At 36.3% G+C, this 13781-nt stretch overlaps 1 long non-coding RNA gene across 2 annotated transcripts; it reads right to left on the bottom strand.

Annotated features, from left to right (window-relative positions):
- Positions 1 to 5397: 5397 nt before the first annotated feature.
- Positions 5398 to 12018, bottom strand: LOC141367288 (uncharacterized). 2 transcript variants are annotated; one of them, XR_012371608.1, is made up of 6 exons: positions 11776 to 12018; positions 10403 to 10490; positions 10221 to 10328; positions 10037 to 10131; positions 6133 to 6278; positions 5398 to 6012 (listed from the first exon to the last, which is right to left on the bottom strand). It is a non-coding gene; the product is annotated as an uncharacterized lncRNA (long non-coding RNA). The 2 variants fall into 2 exon arrangements; XR_012371609.1 differs by having other exon boundaries at positions 6133 to 6274.
- Between the last annotated feature and the right edge of the window lie 1763 nt (positions 12019 to 13781).

Below are 13781 nucleotides of genomic sequence, written 5' to 3'. Positions count from 1 at the left end.
AAGCTTGGTTAAAAATGACCCATGTTGGGTTGAGGTTATGCAACCATGGTTTATAATAACCCAGAAGTTGGGTTAAAACAACCCATCATTGGGTCAATTTTAACCCAGCGCTGTGTTCTGTCCAAAATATTTACCCATTATGGGTCAAAAATAACCCAGCCAAAGCATTGCTCTACCAATTCAGCTACAGGACACTTAGGGGCGGTTTCCCGGACAGGAATTAGACTACTAAAATAAATGTAAAAGCTGTCCAAACTGCAAATAACTTGAACTGACAAATCTTAAAATACATCAGTGTCATTTGTTTTGCCTCAAAATGCACACAAGTCATGTTTTTTGTAGGACATGTTTGTTAAAACTAGTTATATTTCGTAATTAAACTAAGGCCTAGTCCTGGCTTGAGCTAATCCCTGTCTGGGAAACCCCCTCTAAAGATACAATTCACTCAAAAAAGAAAAAAGACTTAATAAAACTTACCTTAGGCCAGTATCATTTAAAAAACAAGAATACATTAAAGAGCACCTATTTCATTGCTTAAAAAAACGTTATTTTCTGTATTTGGTATCCACACTATTCCTACGCCCCATGACGCTTTGCGCGAATTATGGGTGCGACTTCCGGCGCGTACTGTCACTGAACCAGAGCCGGCAATTTCCATGATGATTACGGTCATAATTTCATGTATGAACCAGTGAAAGGATGAAATTAAAAAGTGTCCTGATACATCAAGATATATTCAATCGTTTAATGTTGTTCCTCGGGGGTGACGAGTCTTCAATGAGCAAATATAAAAGTACAGAGATGCCGTATCTCTACAGTGGGACAGTCAGTCGAGTGTTTAATACATGGAATATACAGAGACTTCTTGTTTTTAAACGTTTCAGGTGATGGTTTAAAATGTCACAACTGTCCCTGGTGTGAGGTTTTTTTAAACGGCAATTTTAAATCGACTTATCGAGTTTTTATGGCTACACATCAAGCTTCACGCGATCCGACAGCAGCAGTAACTTTTGCTTCTCATTCAACACAATGTAAGTTATTTAAACAAACCATAATAAACATATTAAACTCCTATTACATGTTTTCAGTATTGTTTTCGTTTTATGAAAATATTATACAGTAAATAAGACATGAGCTTATGAAATTATTTGCTTAAAGAAATCATTAAAACATAACAAAAGTAACGGTATGCGTAATCACGAACTATTATGTACTGTAATCTCATTTTTGTAATAATATATAGTAGCAGAATAAATAAATCAGCCTATTTTTATTAGCACAATATGTTTTTTTTGAATAATTATTGTATTTATTGTTCACTGTCAGTTTCTATGAAAGGTTTTACTGGATGGATGTGTGGATACAGTTAATAGATGCACGTGCGTCACATACACATTCAGTTCACTGAAAAAAATTATTCATTGCATTTAATCAATTTTTTTAAGGTAAGTGGTTGCAATCACTGTATTTAAGCTACATTTAAACAAAAAAGATAAGTAACGTAAAGTAAAATATAAAACTTTTGTTTAAATGTAGCTTAAATAAATTGATTGCAACCACTTACCTTAAAAAAATTGATTAAATTCAATGAATAATTTTTTTCAGTGTTCTTGTGCATATTATCGTTAAAACAACTGTTTTTAGAGATTTACTGCGTTTGTATCAACAATTATGGCAACCCCAAACTGCACAAATTATGCCGGTCTTCCTGGATTTTATAATAAGCATTAAAATGCCAGTCAAAATGGCAGACTCGTATCCCTCGACTACTATTAGCTGTAGTGGCTCACCGGAAGTTTTACCCATCTGAGCTCAAGATGGCGTCGCCCGCATTTACGTCAGGAATAGTGTGGATAATACAATGTGTTCGCGTTATTTTCCACATACCGTACATTTTTGTGGCCCCAGATTTCACTCTTTTCCTGAAACGCACAAACTTGAAAATCTCTGTGTCCCTGATTGGCCAGTTAATCTGTACATTGTGATTGGTCTGAATACCTCTGACGTCAGCCGGAAACGTGACGCACCTTATCATGTTTGAAAGATTCGGTTGCTAACAGGAGTTAACTTACACACTGAAAAAATTATTCATTGAATTTAATCATTTTTTTAAGGTAAGTGGTTGCAATCAATTTATTTAAGCTACATTTAAACAAAATGTTTATATTTTATTTTACTTTACTATTCTTTTTGTTTAAATGTAGTTTAAATAAATTGATTGCAACCACTTACCTTTAAAAAATTGATTGAATTCAATGAATCATTTTTTTTCAGTGCAGGCTGTGAAAAGCGGGAGGATTTATGATAATGTCTGTCTTCTCTACATCACCAATCCCAGGAAGTAAACTGTTGCCTACAATCTGTGTGTTTGTTGTACACTGAAAAAGATAATTCATTGAATTTAATAAATTTTTTTTAAGGTAAGTGGTTGCAATCAATTTATTTAAGCTACATTTAAACAAAAAAGATTAGTAAAGTAAAATAAAATATAAAACGTTTGTTTAAATGTAACTTAAATAAATGAATAATTTTTTTCAGTGATGGTCCAAGAAAAGAGATTTATGTTGGAGATGATAACTCGCGTCATCATTTACTTTGGGGTTTGTACCTTTTGCAGATCGTTAACATGTACTAATACACACTTATACACCAAAGGAAATTTAAAAATGTGAATTGGACAATAGGTGCTCTTTAAATATTTTTTAAGATAAAAGGGCAGGGCACATTGTTAAAAATTGTTAAAAGTGCTAGACCATGCCATTGAAGATCCATATTTGCCTGTATGGTCTCATAAAGGAGCTTGAACATCTGAAGAAACCTTTTTTGGTTTCACAAAAGGTCCTTCAGACTATAAAAAGGTAAGAAATTAAAGGTACTTTTAAGAACCTATAAGTATAGTAAATGGTTCTTTGAGGAACCAAAATTGGTTATCATGGCATCGCTGTGAAGAGCCTTCTGTAGCACCTATACTTTCAAAAGTGCACAACTGCAAAGGCAAGTCATGGGAAACCTTCCTAAAAAAACAAATACAGCCTGAGAATCGGTCAGCACAGAAAGCCAACCTCAAGGTTCACTGACGTACAGAGGCCGAGCACTTGATGCTGATCGGACCGCGGAGCAGAGCTGACACTGGTCCCATCCTGAACAAGAGCTGCTGTAACCAGAGTGCTGAGAAACATACAGCCACTCAAAACAATAAAGCGAAAGATAAAGGACCATAAACGTTCATAGAAACTCTGATTGAGATGTTCTAGGCGTGCTTGGATCTTCAAAGGGTGCAGGTGAGAGAGTCATTGTGCTCTCCTGCGGCTCACGTTACCCTTTTAGCTCCCAGAGGGGGGCAAAACATCAAAGGAGAGGCTTTAAAAGCCTGTCATTGCTCACCTTAACGTACCTGCAGAGCGTAAGCTCACTCCGGTCCGCTCTGGACAACAGCTGCAGCTCAAAAGGATGAGTTCTTGTACTCTGTCAAATCAAACAATGGGGCTCTTCCCAAGAGTTCAACTCTCAGCTGTGACTGGCATAAATAAGGATATGACAGGATCTTTTATTTAACTCTGACAAATGGTTACAGATGCTTTACAGAAGAGTCGTTCATTCAGAGTGACAGTGAGCGTATGCATACTTTCTCATATGAGAGTTCCCACACCAAGAATGAACCCATTATTCAATCAATCGGAAAATGTCTTTAACTTAGGGCTGTCAATAGATCAAAAAAACCAATCTAGATCAATCGCATGATTTCATGAGCCAACTGCGACCAATCGCAAACCAATCGCACATCTCTATCCACTCCAAATCCACCCCAATTTAACACCCCTCAGGTCTCCAACATTCCAATCATATATACATATATAGATGCCCCATGCAAATGCATGTCAACAACAGCCTGTCCACATTTCAACAAAATCACCAGCCATTGCTCTGTACATGAACCTTCCCTTCAGAAGATTTTTCTTTCTCCATTTTTGTTTGCTGCTGCATCATTTGTGACCTGTGCTGGCAAGTTGAGTCGGAATTAGCAAATTTTTAAAAAAAATAGTTGTTCATATTTTGACATTCTCTATTAAAACATAGAACAATGCATGATTTGTTGAAATATAACAAAATATGACAGAACTACACGTGTTTGAAGTTGAAAGAGTCAAATTACCACAAAAATTTTCACATCCATACATTATATTACCACATCAATACCTTAAAATCACTGGTAAAACAAATAGATTTAGCACACAAAGCAAAAACATAATCAATATATGTTAAACCTTTTTTCCTTTTGTTTGATTGACATTGAGACAGACTGCTTAAAATCTAAGTGATCTAATATAATGTTACACATCAGATAGTTTTACCCAACAGTTAAACAAACATTTACTTAAAACATAACAGATTATAAAGCCTACCTGCGTGAATTCTTATCAAAGCAGATATTTGTAAAACTGTAATTTTGTGAAGATGTCTATATATCCGGGTCGCGCACTCGCGCGTCTGTGTGCACGCGCTTCAGATATCAGTCAGTCAGCGTGAGGAAATCGCTTTTGAGTCTTGTCGCTCTTAATAACTCTTTAACATTAATCAGGTACCGAACTTTATCTCTCTTAATGACTATTTTAACATCAAGCAAGTCCTGCAGTCTATTTTCTAAGTCATGCACAAAAGCGAAACCAAAATGAATTGAGACGCATTTTGTATTAGATTAAGCATTAGGAGGACGGTAACGTTACACCTCTCAAACGTATAAATAAAGATCATATCAGATGTCCAACGAGCATTTAGAGCATTGGATTTGGTAGACGATTTGCTTAATGTTCTTATTTCTATGAAAACCTTTTACTCATTTAGAGAGAGTCACGTCTGCGTCTCTGTTCATTCAACTATGGGCTGGACCAAGGGTCAAACAGAAATTGCGCTTTGCGTTAATCTCCGTTAATAAAATTAGTGGCGTTAAAATGAATTTGCGTTAACGCGTTATTAACGCGTTAATTTTGACAGCCCTACTTTAACTGCGATGTACCTAATACAATGTACATATATTGTATATACGTGTTAAATTGTACACTATCCTCATGTACACACAGCAAAACCACCAGTGTTAATTTAACTCTATGAGAGTTGATTTCAACACTATACCAGTGTTTATATAATTCTCACTGCCCAGAGTTAAAATAACACTCCAACTAGTGTTAAAGATTTTACTCCACCTTGGTGTTGATCATTTTACTCTGATAGTGTTAAAGAATTAACTCCAAACACTGCCTTTAAAACACCCATTAGAGTTAATTACACTTAAGTAGAGTCAATATTAAAACACTGATAGAGAGTTACTTGAACACTGAAAATAGTACTTCATCATACATCTTTGATTATTAATGACAACAAGAATTAAATTAAGCAAAGTTATTGACCACAAATTTATTTAACAAATTTATTTGACATTATTAAATATTTATAAAAAAATAAAGTTTCACTTGTGAACTTTTTCAAAATTTTCAGAGAGTGGTTATGTATACAGTCCTTTCAATTTTGCCAAGGAGTTTAAACAAAACTGGAAAAGTGTTTTAAAATCCATGTCTGACACACATCTAGGGCAAATCACAGCAAATCTTTCACTAAACATTCTGTAAAACAATACATCACAAAAGTAATCACAATTTTCTTCAGCACATATTAATTAGAAATTTGGGCAAGGATAAAATGCATGCTGAAACCGTAAATGAGATACTAGTTACAGCTAGTTAAAAAAAGTTTGCTCTCAGCTCTCAATCTCTAGTTTTCCCAACATGTAAACTGTTGTTTGATTAAATTAGTTAAAGTAAAGGAGTCCATCATCATACATTACATTAAAAACAAAGTCAAATGCTAATAAAAGGGAGCCTTCCGACTGATGGGGTGAGATTCTTATCAAAAGCCACGTCAAAGTTCTCAAATCTGGCCGCAGATCCTGCTAACCGCAGTAAGGTACGGTTGTTATCCTACTCGTTGCTGAAGATGTTCTTCAAGGCTGGTACAAGACTATAAAAGATAAAGAACAACAGTTATTATATTAGACCTATACATCTGCATAACATTGAGAAAATCATTAGAAGTACAGAGCCACAGAGACAGATTTAGAAAGCAGGCTCTCCTACTTACCTTATGATACACCACAAGCCTGCTCACTGCAAATCTGATGCACTGATTCCGTTGAGGTGATGGTGGAAGGAGATGGAGCAGTAAAGGCAGTGTTGCCATGTCACTATCACAGTCTATGCTCTCACTGGTTCCTTGTAGGAGTCTTCCTTAAACAACATAAACAGACATGTCACAATACTGTACAATTAGGGCTGTGCAAAAATATCGATACAGCTAACTATCGTGATAGTTGGCTGTATCGAAAGTGTATCGATATTTCGATCGCTACTATTGATATTTTAAAACCAATCAAATTCTTCTGTGTGCGTCAAACGACCTCCTCTGCCTCTGCTGTAGTTGTCACTGTCCAGTTGTCTGCCATATACGGCCAATGTCTCAGAAGTTAGAGGGAGTGAGAAAATGGCAGAAAATTTAAAAACACCTGCAGCTTTCAAAGAGCTGCAGGTGTTCAGTTCTATTTTTTTACATTTTTGATAAAAAAAAGAAAAAGTATTGCAATGTATCACAACATGCAACGCATTGTATTGTGATACGTATCGTATCGGTAGGCCCTTGCCAATACCCAGCTCTATGTACAATACATAATAGAGGTTGACCGATTTTTGGCATATTTTTAAAAATCGGCTTTGGCCGATTTTGCTGCAAAATTAGGCCGAATAATAGACAGGCGCATCTGCGGGCACCTAAGCGTTGTTGTAGAACTCGTGACGCTGCATCTTGCTGCAAGCAGATAGCTCCCGTGTGTGTGCAGTCGTGCCTTGTTCACAAACAACTTTAGTAAACGATGGCGGAACAAGACATCACTGTCAGCACAATCAGTAACTTATAGCGCCTCAGAAATGATAATGTAAATGTGTTTAGAAAGATTTGCCCTAAATAACAGTCTCAACTAAAAAACATAGACATTTACTATGTTAACTTTATGATGAATAAATAATTTATCAGGTCTACCATATAAGGATTTTATCCTACAAAGCAATAAAAGCCATGGAAAAAAACTGATCAAAGATGACAGCAGAGTGTCAGGTAATACAGGGTTCCCACTCTTTTCTTGAAAAGATTTTCCAGGACGTTTCCAGGACATTTTCAGGACATTTTCAGCTGCTACAGTGTGAGTCAAGTTATCACAACTAAGGCTGGGTAGTAGTGATAGTATCATATCATCATTGCTGATATCAGTTTAAAAATCCAAACTCTCACAGTCAAGCTGTATTCGCAATCAGTCACTAACGTTAGAAAATATTAACTATTATCGGACTTCTAAATTAATTGCGTCTGCTCGCACCAAGGCACATTACGCATCTGGTATAGCATAAACTGATGAGTTATGTGTTTTTGACTCTAAATTATTTCGATTTATCCTATCTTTGTAACTGTTTTGTCAATTATATTGCTGAAATGGATAGACCTTTTGTAAAGCTAAATGTGTTTAAATGCAAAATCCATTTAGCCTACTGGTGTATGAAATGGATCTGAAGTATATCATATATTTGAGAAGCTTTGCTATTTTCTACAATTGTACCTTATATTTTGTACATTTAACCAGATTGCTTAAAATGTTTATTCATCTCAGTCTGTCTCTCTTGTACTTTCTCAACAAAATATTTTATGTTCAATAAATCACCAAAACAATTTCCTTTACTTTATCTTTTTACTGTTTACTTACAGTTGACTTAGTGCATCTGACACCTGGGGCCTATACCATGAAGCTGGTTTAGTTGGTTAGCCAGCTTTGTTTAGGATTAGTTTGTGCAAATCCTGGGTTTTGGGTACCATGAAAATAGCTTTTACCAACAAGGCCTGCACATTGGCTTGGTTTTGTCAACCTGAAACTAATCCTGTAACCCTGAGTTTGTTTAACCATTTTCATGGTACGGGCCCCTGCATTCTTCAAGTAAAAATGAAAATCACTGCAAAAATAAATCAAAACTATAAATATCAAACTCAAATCCTATACTGCGGTGCAAAAAGGTCAATATAAAACAAAGCAATGTCACTTTATTTTTAAGAAATTCTCAATGATAAAATAAATGAATGGGAAACTGAAATCACATTATTTTGAAATGTTTTAACTAATCTAGGACTGTCCCTAACAATTATTTTGCTAATTGATAATGAAGTAATTTGATATTTTTGGTAATAAAATAATAACCTTTAACATTACATAATAATGACAATGCAATAATAATTCGTCCAAATAAAGTATCAAAACTAGTAAACGCATTTATATAGCCTAAAAAAACTGAATTATGTACTATAACAAATGCCTACAGGGGGCGGTAAATTACCCACTTCAGTTACTTTCATTTTAAATGGATGCTTTTAGCCAAACAACGTTTAAATCCATTTAAATCTTTAATATTAGTCCAATTCTTTACAGTAGAAATGATACAGTCACTGTTATTATTGAGCAAGATTTAAAAAGCAAACGCAGTAAAAGACAGAATATAATGCATTTAATTTATGACGTATGCAGTCTACAAATGCAACCTCTGGATGCAGCATTTTGTTTAAGAAACGGCAAGCATTTGACCTCCCCGAGAAATCTCGTGACATAATTAATTTCGCGATACATATTTAATCGCACGAGATCTCGTCACACCCCTATATTTTATGTATTATACTTACTGTACACAACACATTATTTTTTCACTTAGACTTCGACTCGAATGCTTTCACAGTGAATCCTTACGTGTAACGGTTCACATTTACCAAAAGCTGGCAGGTACACACACACGTACAGACACACACACGTACGCGCGCGCGCACACACACACACACACATTACCTTTTTAACTGCAGCAAATGGGGAACGGGGTACAGAGAGTGAGGCAGAGCAGTGCCATTGAGTGCTGAGGCAGAGAGGAGGAGGAGAGGGACGGGAATGTGACGTTGTAGGTTCAGTAGACTTGTTATTCTTTGCTTTTCTACAATGATTAGCTGAAACTGCTTCACCACGCTGCTGAATCGTGTTGTCAGACAGGAGTACCGCACGTGCATATTTGCCACAGAACTCACATGTCCGTAGTTTAGAGGGGCAAGTCCTACCAGCGTACTGTGTCGTCAAATTGCGCACTTGCTACGCAAACGCGTACATTGGCAGGTTTGTGTCACGTGGGGCGGTGTGCTGGCTACATGCGGAAATGAAAGCAGACAAGCGCTCCAGCCCAATATTACACGTTAAAGGCAGGTCAAAACAGACATTCATGCATAACATTTTTAACCCGTTTGCGTTCATCCTACCAGGAGGGAAAATAATTTTCCAGGACAACGCAAGCGTTTCCAGGACATTTGACGTTTCCCCCCATTTTTTATGTGTTTTCCAGTACTGGAAAATTGGTCTTTCATTTTCCAGGTTTTCCAGGTTTTCCAGGACGCGTGGGAACCCTGTAATATCTGTGTCTGATAAATGCATGGTGCAGAGGAGGTTGTAAAACTCTTCAGAAAGACCAGTCATAATTTTTTTAAATACTTTGACTTAAATAGTGACATTTTTACATTTAAAATATCTGCTAATGATGAGAACATTTTGATTATTATGTACATGTAGAAAATCAGCCAAACATATCGGCCATCGGCTGCCCTGATTTCTAAACATCGGCATCGGCCAGAGAAAAAGCCATATCGGTCGACCTCTAATACATAAGATGACAGACACATTTCAATTTGACAAATGAATAAAGATTTTGAAAGTCATCATTTATGAAAGCATGTATTTTGACAAATTAAATTAAAATAATGAAGTGCATTTACCAATATGTGCAACAAAAATGTTGACTAGGACTTCCACTATTCTGCTTAATGGCACAAATGACCATCTTCCAAAACACAACAAATGTTTGCTTGTTACTTCTTCACACACATTTAATTATGCATAGTGAAAATACTATGTGTATTCTTTTACCTCGGTCATGGAGTCATCTGTTGTCTTAGATTTCTTGAAACGACTTTGGTCAAGTTCAGATGGTAAATGACAGTGGCAGAAGCTGCTTGTTGCATCTGGTGACAAAAATTCATGACAAACACACAAAAACTGAAAAATAAACCTAAATTAGTTTTATAAAACAAAGATAATCATGACACTGTACCTTCATTTTGTCCTCTAACTGTAAGCAGCACATCTTGTAGAATGTCTTCCTCGATTTCAGTGTCATCAACAATGCATACATTAGTCCACAGTCAGTTTAGCTTACCACCTATGACAAAACACAAATTGCATTTTATATATATGTAAGGAAGCAACAAATAAATGAACAGTGAAAAAAATCACCTTCACTAATGAGCAAAAATAAATCAATCCTGCAGTTTGATACATTTCCTGGAGCCCTGATATCCAACTTCAGCAGCATGTTCCAAACCTGAAATAGTGATTGAATAAAAAACTTTGTATTATCAAACAAAATGTACTATAACATTAAATATGAAAATGTTTTTCATAAAGTTATCGCATCTTATTATAAAGTAATTTAACAAAACTATATGCAATAAAAAAACTGTGGCTTAGGTGAGTGACTTGGTTAACAAAAACTATTCAGGACAGGTTTTAGTACATTGATGATGAGTGTTCTTTTAATGTATTCTCATAAATGCACCTTTAAAGACCTTAACGCGCTTACGTGCGATTTCTTAATTTTCTACCTTCTGTAAAGTTGTGCATTCAAATCGCGCGTGGTCATGCGTCGTCATACGTAGATCAGACGCGCGTGAACAGCTTTGAACGCGGTTCAACCAATCAAATCTAATTCCAGCTATCCGTCACTATTAGGGCGAATTCCAATCGTTAGTCACCGTCCCTATGCCCTACTCCCTTCAAAGTGCAGACATACTCGTGTGTGAACTCTGAAAGAAGCAGCACACATTTAAAATGCTACATTTTAAGACAAGTTACATTAGGCGAAAAAACGAGCAAATCATTTTCTCTCACGAAGTGAATGACGCAGCCATTTACCACACCGCGTGTAACAAGCAGAAATAACTGACATTCACAATTTAATTACATTTAAACAGCGAAAATAACCCCCAAAGTCTAATTTATTAACAGTCTAAAATGAAGATATTGTGACAAATGTACAATTAAGGAGTTAGTGATAAAGGTTGAATATCACAAACACCTGCATTGCATCATGTTTCTTTGCCCACATTGCTTGACTCACACCATAATCTGAAACCACGACCCTGAACGTAAGAGAACTGCACTAACTTAACTGTTTAAATGTACCCGCAAATACAAAACTAGCTATTTTTGCGTTGTTTTGCAAATACGTCGAGCACATACAGAATTATAGATTTTATTAATTATGTAATGTTAGACAAATTAGTGTAAGTTACCTCAATACAAAATTAAGAAAGCACATTTAATAACGTTAGTCTCTTAATAATAATAATTGGTTAACGTTACATATTTGTCCAAAATCACTCAAAAATTGAACTTATTGCATTATTTAAACAAAACTGCACCGTCATGAGGTAACGTTAAACCGATTAAACAACGTCAGCCAATTACAAATTGAAATTCAGTTCAGTTCAATTTTAAAGATTTCCTTGTGGTCACCCACCAAAATATTCACGATTTAACAAACCTACACGGATTATTTGCAGTTTATTATACATTTATCACCATCATATTTAACTTATTTGGCTTACCTCAGTAACGTGAGTCCAGGTCGGTCGATGCTGAGTAACTGACTTTCCCGCTTCAGAAAGAAGGGGCGTGGCGTGAATCTTAACTCCCCGCAAACGTTATTATTGGAACACTGGAAAGCAACACCCCCTTGTGGAAGTTTCTGACACTGTGAGTGATGATAAATTATAAACGAACACTACAACTAACACCTGACCACTCTAGAGTAGCGAACTCTGTAAAATCAACACTGGTGGTTTTGCTGTGCACTCCTGTTTTAATTTTAATGTATGGGTTTATGATGTATGTTTCATGTATTAGCGATTTTAAAGAGCACCTATTTCATTGCTAAAAACAATGTTATTTTGTGTATTTGGTATAATACAATGTGTTCGCGTGGTTTATAGTTAAAAAACATTATTTTCCACATACCGTACATTTTTGTAGCTTCAGATTTCCCCATCTTCCTGAAACGCACGAATTTGGTACAAAACTGCCCCTGGTCAGCTAACCTGTACGTTGTGATTGGCCTGAATATTGGAAATGTGACGCTCCTTACCATGTTTAAAAGATTCGCTCACAATGCAGTGCTAACAGGAGATAACTTACAGGCTGTGAGTCCAAGCGTGTGGAATTATGATAATGTCTCATTTTAAGGTAATATACAGATAATATAATATAAGGTAATATAGTTATGTATATTATATTGCATTTCTGTCAATAGATCTTCCTAAAAGTTACACAATGCACTTTTAAGTCAACACCAAGGCCTTAGGCTACGTTTACACGGAAAGAAAACGCAAAAGTGGCATTGCGTTATCACTTTTAATTTATACGAGCTTTTTGAGGGGGAAATCTGCATGCATATGGTGACGCAAAAGTGTGTGATTTTCGATGTAGTATGCACTCCAGGCGGCTAGGTGGCAATGTGAAGCACTGACACACAACACCACCAAGTCGGCGCGCCTGCATACAACCTCCTTCCTTGTTCTCCCAGGTCTTGTCCAAAGCCAAGTCTATGGGCTATTCGGGGGTAGTTGGATGCTTGAACATTTTGAGTTTACTCGCTTCATTTGCGTGTGGAAGTCGTGCGTAAATTTCTTGTCATTCAAGACATTCCCGCTTAAATCAAATTTCAAACTCAAATTGAGTAAAATGAAGTCAAATTGAGTAAACTTACCAAATTGTTCGACCTCCTCACTCACTTTCTTCCAAAGAAGATCCTTTTAATTCCTGTAAGAGTACAAAGATGTCTCCTGATTGGTTAACGCGTCGCAAAAATCTGCCAAAGTTCAGAATTTTCAACTCAAAAATCCTTAAGGCGCCGCAGGATGCCTCTTCGCGTCTTTGCATTGGTCTCGTACACACTGCAAACTTTCGGGAGTGACAACCGCATTAAAATGAAAATGTGATGATTGACACAGAAATAACCATAGCAACGTTCTGTCGTCTCGCGTGCTTATCACTCACAGCTTTGACCAAAATAATAACAGCATTGTGTTTTGCAATAAACCTCTGTCTTGGCATTGTGTTTTTACGCTTTTGTGAGGCTGCTTCACAGCGCGGAGCGATCGGTCTTGCAGTGTTGCCAGGTCCTCTTCTTTTTTGTACGTAAATACCGCTTTGGCGCTTAACCGTTTATGGCTTTTGGCTCATGAAGCGATCAAATTTTTGGTGTTAATAAAGTGTGAGGATGCCGGTCCCAATATTTTGATCTTTGAGGTGAAGCATTTAGATTTATTTCGGTTTATTGTTGGATTTTTTTTGTTCGCTGTTTTTTTAGTGCAAGATCTGGCAACACTAGTCAGCAAACGCTTGTGCCTCTGTCATTTTCTGAACCGCGCATACAGAAGACTTTTTCCTCTTCTAAACATTTATTTTTTCAGAAGAGAGACCTGTCCTGTTTATGATGAACGTTTAAACACTTGATTAACTACTAGTTGTTCAGTTCGGTTATGTACACACTGTGCAGAGTTTTTGTAAATTCGGTTGTCACTAGTTAATTCGGTTGTAGAATGCAGTTGTGAGT

The sequence above is a fragment of the Misgurnus anguillicaudatus genome, chromosome 10, assembly GCF_027580225.2.
Source record: "Misgurnus anguillicaudatus chromosome 10, ASM2758022v2, whole genome shotgun sequence".
NCBI lineage: Eukaryota > Metazoa > Chordata > Actinopteri > Cypriniformes > Cobitidae > Misgurnus > Misgurnus anguillicaudatus.
This window is presented reverse-complemented; position numbering and strand designations above follow the sequence as displayed.